The sequence below is a fragment of the Alligator sinensis genome, unplaced genomic scaffold, assembly GCF_000455745.1.
Source record: "Alligator sinensis unplaced genomic scaffold, ASM45574v1 scaffold56_1, whole genome shotgun sequence".
Classification (NCBI taxonomy): domain Eukaryota; kingdom Metazoa; phylum Chordata; order Crocodylia; family Alligatoridae; genus Alligator; species Alligator sinensis.
In genome coordinates, this window is record NW_005841960.1 from 2,065,967 (window position 1) to 2,077,746 (window position 11,780).

The following is an 11,780-nucleotide window of genomic DNA, read 5'->3' on the forward strand; positions in this document are numbered from 1 at the left end:
CTTCCCTGGGAAGTTGGTTCCAGATTTTGGCCACCCTAACTGTAAAATATTGCCTTCTGATCTCTAACCTAAACCTATTCTCCATCAGCTTATGACCATTGTTCCTTGTCACCCCAGGTGGTGCTGGAGAGAAAAGGGCTCTACCTATTTGCTGTTGATCTCCCCTGTTGAGTTTGTAGGCAGCCACCAGGTCCCCCTTCAGTCTCCTTTTGCTGAGGCTGAACATGTTCAGGTCCCTCAGTCTCTCCTCATAGGGCCTGTCCTGATGCCCTCTCACCAAGTGGGTGGCCCTTCTCTGAACCCTCGCCAGGCTGGCCACATCCCTTTTGAAGTGCGATGCCCAGTACTGGACGCAGTACTCCAACTGCGGCCTGACCAAAGTTGCATAGAGGGGGAGTATCACCTCTCTGGACTGGCTTGAGATGCACCTTTGGATGCATGACAAAGTATGAATGGCCTTGCCGGCTGCGGTCTGGCATTGGCAGCTCATGTTCATCTTGGAGTCAATAATGACTCCAAGATCCCTTTCTGCCTCTGTGCTTTCAAGAAAGGAACTCCCCAGCCTGTGTGTATGCTGTGGATTCCTTCTCCCAAGGTGCAGTACCCTGCATTTGTCTACATTGAACCCCATCCTATTCTCATCTGCCCACTTTTGTAGTCTGTCTAAATCTAGTTGCAGCCTCTCTCTCCCTTCAAGTATGTCCACCTTGCCCCACGGCTTAGTGTCATCAGCAAACTTGGACAGCATGCTTTCCACCCCCTCATCCAAGTCGCTGATGAAGATGTTAAACAGTGCAGGCCTGATGTTGTGGGGCAATCTGAGCCCGGTGGCTCATCCAGGGGTGTGGCACCAGTGAGCCAAGCAACAGCAGTGAGGTGCGGATGCACACAGTAGATGCTGATTGATTCCAGCCTACAGCTGCAGCCCACCCTTGCCCCATGCAAAAATTGGGGGGGGCATGGGTCCCCCCTTGGCTCGTCCATATCCTGCCACTGGAGGAGCTGCCAGGCTGTGCCAGGATCTTCCCAGGGATGACTCAGGGTGCACGGGGATCTGGCCTGGGGGTTCAGCTGAGGCTGGCCCAACTCTGGGTCTGGGCCCCCCCAGGTGGTGTGGGGCTGGGGTTGGTGTGGGGCTGGGAGGCTGCAGTTCCCGGGGCTTACCAGCACCAGACAATGATCCTGAGCCCAGTGGAAGGGGCAGCCACATGGGCAGGGCAGGCCTCGGCCCTGATCCTGGCTCTGCTTCACTTTCTCCCCATCCCTGCCTGGTGCTAGTCCCAGCCCCATTCCCCCCACCCCCAGCCTGTTCTCTCCCACCTCTCCCCCACAGACTCTCCCATGGGGGGGAGCGGGCACATGTGTGCATGTGCTCAGCTCCCCAACTTTTTTTCTCACTCCATCTATGACCACACCTACAAGGTAATGGAGATGATGACAAGCAATTGATAGCCTGCCTAAACAGCTATGCAGATTTGGCTTCACTGTTGCTGATTTAGGTGGTAGCCCACAAAATGTGATGTTGCACTTAAGAATGCTACTTCTAGGTATGGTAATTTTACAGTGTATGCGCAACCTCAGGGTTTCTGTTCTGGGCATGCCCATTGGTGCATACTTAGGGCTCCACTAAATATCATCACTTTGCTAACATTTGATATGTTCAAAGCAGCAGCAAATGGATAGGGCCTCTGTCATGACACTGCTCCCCCTTTTCCCTTGTTCTGCTATACTAATATGGAATTCTGATTAAACAAGGATAGTCTGACCTCTGGAGATGTCCCAATGGTTAGAGGGAACAAAATGGTAACCCTGATCTTTTTACAGTGTCTCCTGATGGGAAAAAAACTGAAAACATGGCATTTATTATCAAAAAGAGAACTGAAAGTACAAACTTAAATTGTTTAATTTAAATAAGCACATGCTTATTTTAGATGCTACTTCACTGTAGCAATGAGCCATAGCGATATAGCTTGCCACTATGGTGACAAAGCACTGGCATCACAGTTTGTGCCCACTGCTGTTATGTCACCATAATGACAAGTTACATTGCTGTAGCTCATTGTTAGGGCAACGTAGTGTCTCATGTAGATGCGCTCCCTAAAAATCTATTGACGCATCAACTTTAGTACCATGCCTTCATCTTAGCCCTAAAACCAAGTCACAGGAAAGCAGCAAAGAGAAAGAGGACCCACCCAACTTCTGTATTCACAGTTTTTCAGGGATTCAAACACTGTAAAGCAGAACTGCAGTTAGGTGCTTGTAGCAGGGAACCCTAGCCCTGTTACCAGAAAGCCAGAACAAGGAACCCTAGCCCTGTTACCAGTTACCTTTAAGACCAGAACTTTCTGGGAGCAGACTGCTGGCAGGGTAGGGGTTAAAATCTGAGCTTTGCCAGCTAGTCAGGTGGCAGAAAGGGGGCAGGACAGAACTATAAAAACCCTGGGCTTGGTGACAGTTCTGGGGCAGCAGCTAGTGGGGAAGGAGTTTGTGCATAAGAGCTCCATGGATATGCTTGGCTGCCTGTCCAGCTGCTGTAGGGGGAACTCCTGATGACGCCCAGAGAAGATGCGGCAGCCCCACAAGGCGGGAAGCAGGAGCACAGAGCCATGAAAAAAACATAAGCTGGCATACTGCCTTCTTTAATTTTTAAAATATTTTTTGTGGTTATAGCCCATGGATTTAGCTTTTGTATTTTGACTGGTAGACTGGTGGTTTGTAGTTGAGGCTGTAGGGGAGGAGGAGGCCTCATTAGTGCTTTGGGGTGCAGTCATAAAAGACCAAAGGGCCTAGTGCACTAGTGGGTGCAGCTGTATAGGGTCAGTAGCACAGAGCTGGCTACAGGACTTTGAATCTGGGTCCCAGTGGGGGGATCTTGGCTAGTAGCCCAAGCTATAAGAAAGGGCCAAGCCTGAGGAGGCAGAAGACCCAACAACTTGGCATCCAGGGGGTGCAGGGTGAAAGGAGGCCAGAAGGCCTGGCTCCATAATGAAAGCAAAAGGAGGGCCACAGGCCCAGAGAGGATTAAGGAGCTAGATCCTCAGAGTTGAACCCTATCTGATGGGTTTAGACTGGTAGGCCTAGCTAGAGAAAGATGGGGGGCAAGGCCCGTGGTGGCTGAAAACCCCAACCTAGAAGGACAATAGGCAGTCTCCCGCTTGTAAGAACATCTAAATAATATTTACATCAAGATGTGGCAGATGAGTAAAGGTGGGATACAAGACAAAAGACAGAAGTGAAACATTAAGCGTATTCAAGGGTGCCCCTCACAGGTCACTAAAATTCTACTGGGTAGGGCAACCTGTTACAGTGCCTCAGTCATCCAGTGTATAATCACTAGTGTAGGATATAGCCTCCCCTATATGTTTACCTAGATTATTGTATCTTGTAGCCGGCTATAACTTAACTTTTAGTAACCAATCTGTTTCTGTTGTAAATACTTTAGATTTACTGACCTAAGGTAAAAATCATCATTTAAAATTCAATAATATTCCTTTAGATTGCTAATGATTCAGACTTGTTTTAGGAGTTATACTGATACTGCTTTAAATAGAGCTAATTGAGTCACATCCTCAATTTCTTCCACTCAAAACCAAATTTCCCTAGATGTTTTACTAGACAATCATGATAGATGTTCCATTCTTATATGTTATTGCCATCTCTCTCACTGGAGCATTAAAATAAAGACTGTAAGTATTGTTAGAGCAATTATCTCTCAAACTATTTTAAGGCATGCAGCTGCACACAGAGACAGCAAAGCCCTGCATACCATAGCTTAATCATTTATACAAATTAGGTTTTTGAAAAGTATGTGATTTTTACATTCCTTAGGAGGATAGGTTGTATAATACAATGTCATAAACTACTTACGACTTGTTTGGCTGGAAATAAATTTAAAAGGAAAATCAACTTTAAATCTGCATCTGATGAGGACAGTTTCATCTGAAGAAATCCTCTCAATGTGCATGTGGGTTTGGGGGTTTAGAGGGGAGAGGAGTATTGCTTTTTTCTTAAATAAAATGCCTTGAAAAAAGTATTTTGAAATGTTTAGTGAAATATTTATTATGAAAACTATATTTCAACTAATAATTTAATGTTTCCTTAGAAATTATATTGTTTTATTTTTGTATTTTTATTATCCTTACATTATTCCATGACTGTATTTATGCTATATGCCAGTTCAAATATATATATTTTTAGATCAATAAAGATGTTAACTCCTTACTGATTGCAGAGGCCCAACTTTAAATGTTGATGCCTAGAGCGGTACAGGACAGGGGAATGCTTATCTACTCACAAGGGCTCTGGTGATGGAGGTGGCATGAGCTCCTTCTGCCTCAGTGCAATCTCCCCCAGCATGGGTTGCAGCAGGTGACAGTTTCCTGACAGTTTTCTGGATTCCCCTCTGAACTGGCACCTGGGGCTTGTGCTTCAATTAAGTAGAGTATTTTGCCCTTGTTGGCTGGCATGGGGGGAATATTTGGGGTCAGGAAGGAAACTTACCCCATGGTCAGACTGGTATGGACTGTGGGGTTTTTTGTCTACCTCTGTAGTGGGGAGTATGTGGTTCTCTTCCTGGGATATCTTGAGTGTATATTAAAAACTTTTACAGAAGGAGAACATTGGCTACTGGGATTCATAGATTCATAGATGTTAGGGTCAGAAGGGACCTCAGTAGATCATCGAGTCCGACCCCCTGCATAGGCAGGAAAGAGAGCTGGGTCTAGATGACCCCAGCTAGATGGTTATCTAACCTCCTCTTGAAGACCCCCAGGGTAGGGGAGAGCACCACCTCCCTGGGGAGCCCGTTCCAGACCTTGGCCACTCTAACTGTGAAGAAGTTCTTCCTAATGTCCAATCTAAATCTGCTCTCTGCTAGCTTGTGGCCATTATTGCTTGTAACCCCCAGGGGTGCCTTGGTGAATAAATCCTCACCAATTCCCTTCTGTGCCCCCGTGATGAACTTATAGGCAGCCACAAGGTTGCCTCTCAACCTTCTCTTGCGGAGGCTGAAAAGGTCCATTTTCTCTAGTCTCTCCTCATAGGGCTTGGTCTGCAGGCCCTTAACCATACGAGTGGCCCTTCTCTGGACCCTCTCCAGGTTATCCGCATCCCTCTTGAATTGCGGCACCCAGAATTGCATGCAGTACTCCAACTGCGGTCTGACCAGCGCCCGATAAAGGGGAAGTATCACCTCCTTGGACCTATTCGTCATGGGGTACCTCTACTTTACCAGTGGCAGGTTAGGCTGTTATATTTTGTGTTTTATTAGGGTTGACTCTGTAGTTTGTCTAAGAGGTTAGACAGTGGATTTGTATAGGATGCTGTGGACAAGAATCATCCTACCTCAGTCAGGAGTTTGGACTATATGACCTATGGAGGTCCGCTCCATTTCTACATCTCTATGATTCTCTGAATATTTAGGTTTCTGCAGACCTAATTCTACTCTTAGTTACAGGTGTGGTTTCAATGGATGTCCTGTCTTCTATAAACCTCTCTTAGGTCTGTGTTTCTTCATTTTTCTTACCTTTCATGAACACTGCTTTTATTGTTTGCATTAACATAGATGTATTGATCAGAGCTCAGCAGAATTATTCCTGACGGACACTACTGCAAGCAAAAGGCCATCCAGCCTTGTGTCTGCAGTGAGATTGTGCAGATATGTGTGAGTACAGAATCTGGCTTGCACCTGGAATTTAAACTGATGGTCATGCATATAGCAACAGAAAGCTGTCCAGATCCTCAGATCTGCACTTTCTGAGTTCAGCATAGCTAAGGATAGTAGAGAGGCAACGATAGGTTTAAACCCCCCCCACTTTTTTTTTTTGTCTCTTGTCCCAAGACATGTGCCTTTTTTTAAGGAGGCTATTCCAGCAGCTATGAAATTGCAAGGGGATAAGGATACACCAAATAGGTGCATGTCTAAGAAAGCAAGCTATGCTATCTTTCATTAAACCAACTGACTAGTTGAAAAGATTGTTCTTTGCAACCTTTTGAACACAGGCACCCTTCCTCAGGCATAGAGAGAGTCTTATGATATGCAGCTATCATTTCTCTAAAATAAGTTATGATACATTTTGGAGGGGAATTAATGCATGTTTTGCTCTAATGCTCTTTGGTGTATCCAAATGTACTACTGATATGCTCAGAGATTCCTTCTCTTTCTTTAGCTTCTGATGCATTTCTGGGCTCAATACCTAAGAGGTTTGGCAATTTTTAAGCAAAAACATTTGAAATTCAGTGTCTTAGGTATAACTGATCTTTTCTTGTCAGGTTTCCATAAGTCTGGAAACTGGTAACCACAATGTGGTTATTTCCTAATAGCACAGTAAGTTTCTCTTTTGTTTATAAGTTATAGATACTTAGAAATACTCTTTGAAATCAAATGCAGCTACACAGAGAAGATTGCATTAACTGTTTTCAAGATACACACTTAAATGTATATGTGAACCTCAGAGCAGGATGAAGAGACCAATAAGGGCCCATATATACCATAGGATATATGCATATGTTTACAAATTGTAGGTCCTGGCCTGGGACACCGAGCAAGCTGAATTCTGGTGCTATTTTCAAGTTAAAGTGTAACAATTGTACAACATTTTGAAGAAGTGGTGTTTTTAGGAAAAGCTTAGTATTAATTCATAGGGAAGTAAAGATTATCTTCTATTTTTCATTGCATGGCTTTCTGTTCTGCTGTGGACTAATGCAATACCACTGCTGTCCAATTATGTAGTGTCATTAAAAGTTAACAGTGCACAGAAAGCAGCTTCCTGCACTCCCTTTTTAAATTCTAGGTGAATTCTAAGGTTCTGTAGAGGTAATAAAAATTTAGAAATGCACTTGGATGCCATGCTTTCATCAGGATAAGACTGATAGAATACTCTAAAGGAAAAACAAGCTATAAAAATATAAAGAACTAAAAAGACAAGGAAATGAAAGTTACTGTCTGAAAGTAGCTATTGGTTATACTTGAGTTTTTGTTAGTTCTTCAGAGTAATCCTCTTTCTCCATATCCCATCCAACAAGATACGTGCATGTGTGTATGCACGCGTGCACACGCACACACACACACACACAGAGTTTTGTTTCTGCTCTAATGCATGGTTAACACCAGGGGTGCCCAACCTAAGCATCATGAGAAACATCTCACCCTATGGGAAATCTCCCTGAGCCTAGGGCAGCCTCCTAACTACTTATTAAAAAACAAAAAATCATGGGAGATGAGCAGGAAGGGAACACTTAGGTGAAAGTCAGAGGCAGGCTAACAGGTGGGTGTTATCACACCACTTAATCCCAGGCCTGGCACAGCTCAATTCTAATTTCTGACCAGTTTTACCCTGATTTAACACAATTGCCTTCAGAGACTTACGTTTAACACTTAACCTTTACTAGTATTAATGAGATAAGAATCAAGCTGATACCTCCAGCAAGACCTTACGAAATATGTTTAATTTAAAGTAAACATAAAAATGGCAGAAAATTAATTTGTGTTTGGTTGATGTTGTAGGCATGATGATCCATGAAAAAGTAGAATCCATGAGAAGCAAGGATTTTTTGTGGGTGATAGCATTTATAGGACCAGAACCTTCTGCAGGTCTCTGAGAAATAAGAACCAGGGACTTAACATGGATACTGGCCCATTATAATTGACCTGGTCCCCCCTAATCTTTCTGTATTATATAGTAATAATGACCACCATGGATGGTTTTGCTCTTCCACTTATCAGAGAGAGTCTGAAAGTAGGCAGAAGGAAGGGCAGGGTGGCACCTAGAAAACTAACTTGTGTGCTGCTGTGCAGCTTTTTTACTACTTTTACTTTTTACTTTGAAGCAGGACAGTACTTGTATTTACAGAGTAAATTAATTAGCACATGTAGACACCAAGGGCACATCCACACATGCAAGCACATGCACTTGCAGCAGCTCAAATAGAAGTGGTGCAAATTTGGGCTGGGGTTTTTTGCCTCAGCACACATACTTGGACATGCACTTTGTTGTGGAGAAAATTGTGCCACTTGGGGCAAAATAACCCTGCCTGGCTCCTACTGGATCTGCAGCCAGGGGGAGCTAGAGTCTGGGGCCAGCACCTGTGCTATCCCCAGCAGTATAAAAAGTTGTCCTGTCCTGGCCCCATCCATACAAAAAGCTGCCCTGGCAAGCAGCTCTGTGGTAATCACTCTCAGGAGCTTCTGGGGCCCAGCCATTTGGTACCTGGGGACACTACCCCTTGTGCCAGATGGACTGCTGCAGCAGCATCCCAAATCCACTTTTATACCCCCAAATCCATTTTCTTCCATAGTTAAAACAACAAAAAAAAAAACACTCTACACACACACACACACACACACATCTAGAGAGAGAGAGAAAGAGAGAGCCAGTGATCGGTTGGGTAATGCTTTATTGGTATATTTACAATGTTAAAGCAATTTGGAAGCCTATCAGTGTCTCTATCATCATGAAAAAATAAATTCTAAATACCTAAATGTGTTGTTTTCTTCACACATGATGGGTGTGTGATGGGGGATGTGGTGTTTGCAAGAAGGGGGTGAGAAGGGGTGTGAGGGAAGTGGGTGGGTGTATGGGTGTGTGTGGAGGGATATGGGTTGGTCTGTGGGTAGTTTTGGGGCAATTGCTGGGGGGACTGTGGGTGTGGGGGCCCTTGGGTGCTGCTCAGGAGGGGTAGGTCCCCTGGCCTCCGCAGGGTGCAGCCCCCCCCCCAGCACATGGAATGCCCCCCCTACCCAGGGTTCCAGCTCACCCCTAGAGGGCCACAGCCCCTATCCCCCACAGGGCCCCAGTCCCCCTACCCAGGGTTCCAGGCACCCTGGAGGGCCCCTCTCCCATGCAGGGTCCCAGCTCCACCCTGGAGGGCCCCAGCCCCGCCACCCAGGGCCTGTAACTGACCTTTCACAGCAGCAGCGGGGGGACCATGCACCAAGCCCATTCAGGTCCTGCCAGCCCTGGGGCTGCTTCTGCCACCCAGCTGGTCCAGTCTTGTGGTGGCAGGACCCAGTGCAACACGTGGGGACTATGTGCCAAGCCCAGCTGGGTCTTGCCACCATTGGGGCTGCTCTGCCACCCAGCTGGGCCAGGCCCATGGTGACAGGACCTGGTGTAGCATGTGGGGACCATATGCCAGGCCCAGCAGGTCCTGGGGCACCCTTTGAGGTGGGGCAAGAGTCACATGCAGGAATGGAAAAATGTTCCCTGCACTGCAAGTTTGCAGCACGGTGAGAAAATTAGACCCCTGGATATCCAGGGGTCTAAAAAAAACCGCTTTGCAATAGAGCAGGGCAAGGCAAGGTTCCAGACTATGACTGGAGCGAGCAGGGAGTTGGTCCTCCAAAAGAGATGCTCTGGTTTTGGCCAGACCATCTCTTTGGTGCTCCTGCTGACCCCGGCCCGCAGTGCTGTCCAAGGTAAGTGTGGGGGGAGTTCATGGGTGTGGGTGGATGAGGGGTGGCAGGGGAATGTAGCGGGGTTGGGGAGTGGTGGGGGGGATGTCCCCAGGGCTGTGGGGGGTAAGGACCTGGCCCAGATCCGTGCAGCTTGCTAGTCCAGCGATGTCAAGATGTTTACTGTGCAGCTAATTAGTCTTTATCAGACTCTTAACTTTTTATACAACAAAGAGCTATTTCTTCTTCCTTTGATATTTTGCTAAACCAGGCAGGAGATTCTACTTTGGCATCATCTGCTCTCACATGAAATCTTGAAAAATGTGTCAAAAATTATTTTATACTCATTACTCTACTTAGCAAATTTAACAATAATTCTGCACTGTAACAAATCTTGAACAAGGAACACTGTTCTTCTCCCGTTCAACCTTTCTCAATGTAGAATCAGACACCAAAATGGCTGAATGAAAAAAAAAAACAAAACTTCTGTTAAGTTGCTATTTTACAGTAAACTACTTTAAGCATAGCTGGCAGTAATGCAACACATCTCTATTGTGATTTCATTGTTTCCAAGCATCTCCCATATTTTTCAGTTTAGCTTTGTTGGCAAATTTTCTCCTACTCAGGACTCTGAATCCAAGTCATTAATCAATGCTATTTTAGTTTGTGAAAATCCAAGTAATGCTATTTTCATTTCATGCCTAGGAATCCCTTGTCAGGAAAATAAAACCTCAAACAGTTTCAACAAACACAGTAAATTCAATTTGGCTTTCCATGTGCTATCCTTTATCAAATTCTGCTTTTCCAGGCATTCTATTGAAGTCTTTCACTTGGTTTCTAATATTTTTTCCTACAGCTAGTATTAAGAGAGAAGCTCTTTTATAGATGGTTTCATGTCATTTTATGAGAACTGAATACAATGAAGCCTTTATAGATTTCTCATGAACACATCAACTTTGTAAAATAACTACTCCATTTTGGATAGGCTTCTTTCTTTAATACTTCTCAAAAGTTGTATTGTCATGGATTGAAATCATATTTGTTTCAATTGTAAAAGCTACAGCTTTTATAATAGTTCAATTAATTTATCTTCCAGTAACACCAGGATTCACATTTTTCTTTAAGACAATGTACATTATTGTAATTTACTAAACATGTATGGGGCTTCAGTTTCAGAGGTGAATATATAGAAGTTAAAATATTACTCATGACTCATGTTGCATGGATATAAAATGACCTATGTTTGATCTGTAAGTAAGTCTGGCAAGAAATATCACACCACTGATTTATAAAGGAAACTCTTTAGAACTGGATAGATGAAGGAAGCCAAAATATAGGGCATAAAGGCAGCCTTAATACATTTTCTCATGTAAATATTCATATAGCAACAGATCATTCACAGAACAATCCTGACATTCCAATCACATATGTCTGTAGCAGGAAGTTGCATATCCTCACTAAGGCAATTCTATTACTTTACTTTACTTTAGAAATTTGAAGCCTGAAGAAATTAATGATGAGAGAAACTGAAGAGTCAGTTGGGGTACCGACATTCAAAAAGCCTGAGGTGGAATTGAACTAAGTTATGTAGTTTTCTGTAAGTGGCATAGTTTAGATAAGTAGCAAACAGAACACACAAAACAGAGACAGAAGTGACAATTTTTGCCTGATCTTTCCCCCTGAAAGTGCTCTACAGCCGTCTATGGCTGCAGAGTGCTATAAAGGGGCCCAATTCTGTTGAAATCTTAACCCTCATTTCGTAGACTTCATAGATTTCATAGACATCAGGGCTGGAAGGGACCTCGGAAGATCATCGAGTCCAGCCCCCCGCCCAAAGGGCAGGAAGTCAGCTGGGGTCATAGGATCCCAGCAAGATAAGCATCCAGTTTCATCTTGAAGGTGTTCAATGAAGGCGCTTGAACCACCTCCGGTGGCAGGCTGTTCCAGACCTTGGGGGCTCGACAGTAAAGAAGTTCTTCCTTATGTCCAGCCTGAAACTATCTTGAAGTAGTTAGTGACCATTCGACCTCGTCATCCCTTGGGGCGCTCTGGTGAACAAACGTTCCCCCAGATGCTGGTGGTCACCCCTGATAAACTTGTAGGTGGCCATCAGATCACCCCTGAGCCTACGCTTTTTCAGGCTAAAGAGCCCCAGGGCTCTCAGCCTGTCATCGTAGGGTCTGCTTCCCTGACCTCTGATCATGCACGTGGCTCTTCTCTGGACTCTCTCAAGCTTCTCCACATCCTTTTTGAATTGTGGAGCCCAAAACTGGACACAGTACTCCAGCTGCGGCCTCACTAAGGCCGAGTACAGGGGGAGAATGACGTCCCGGGATTTGCTTGAGAAGCATCTATGGATGCAAGCCAGCATTTTGGTCGCTTTACTAGC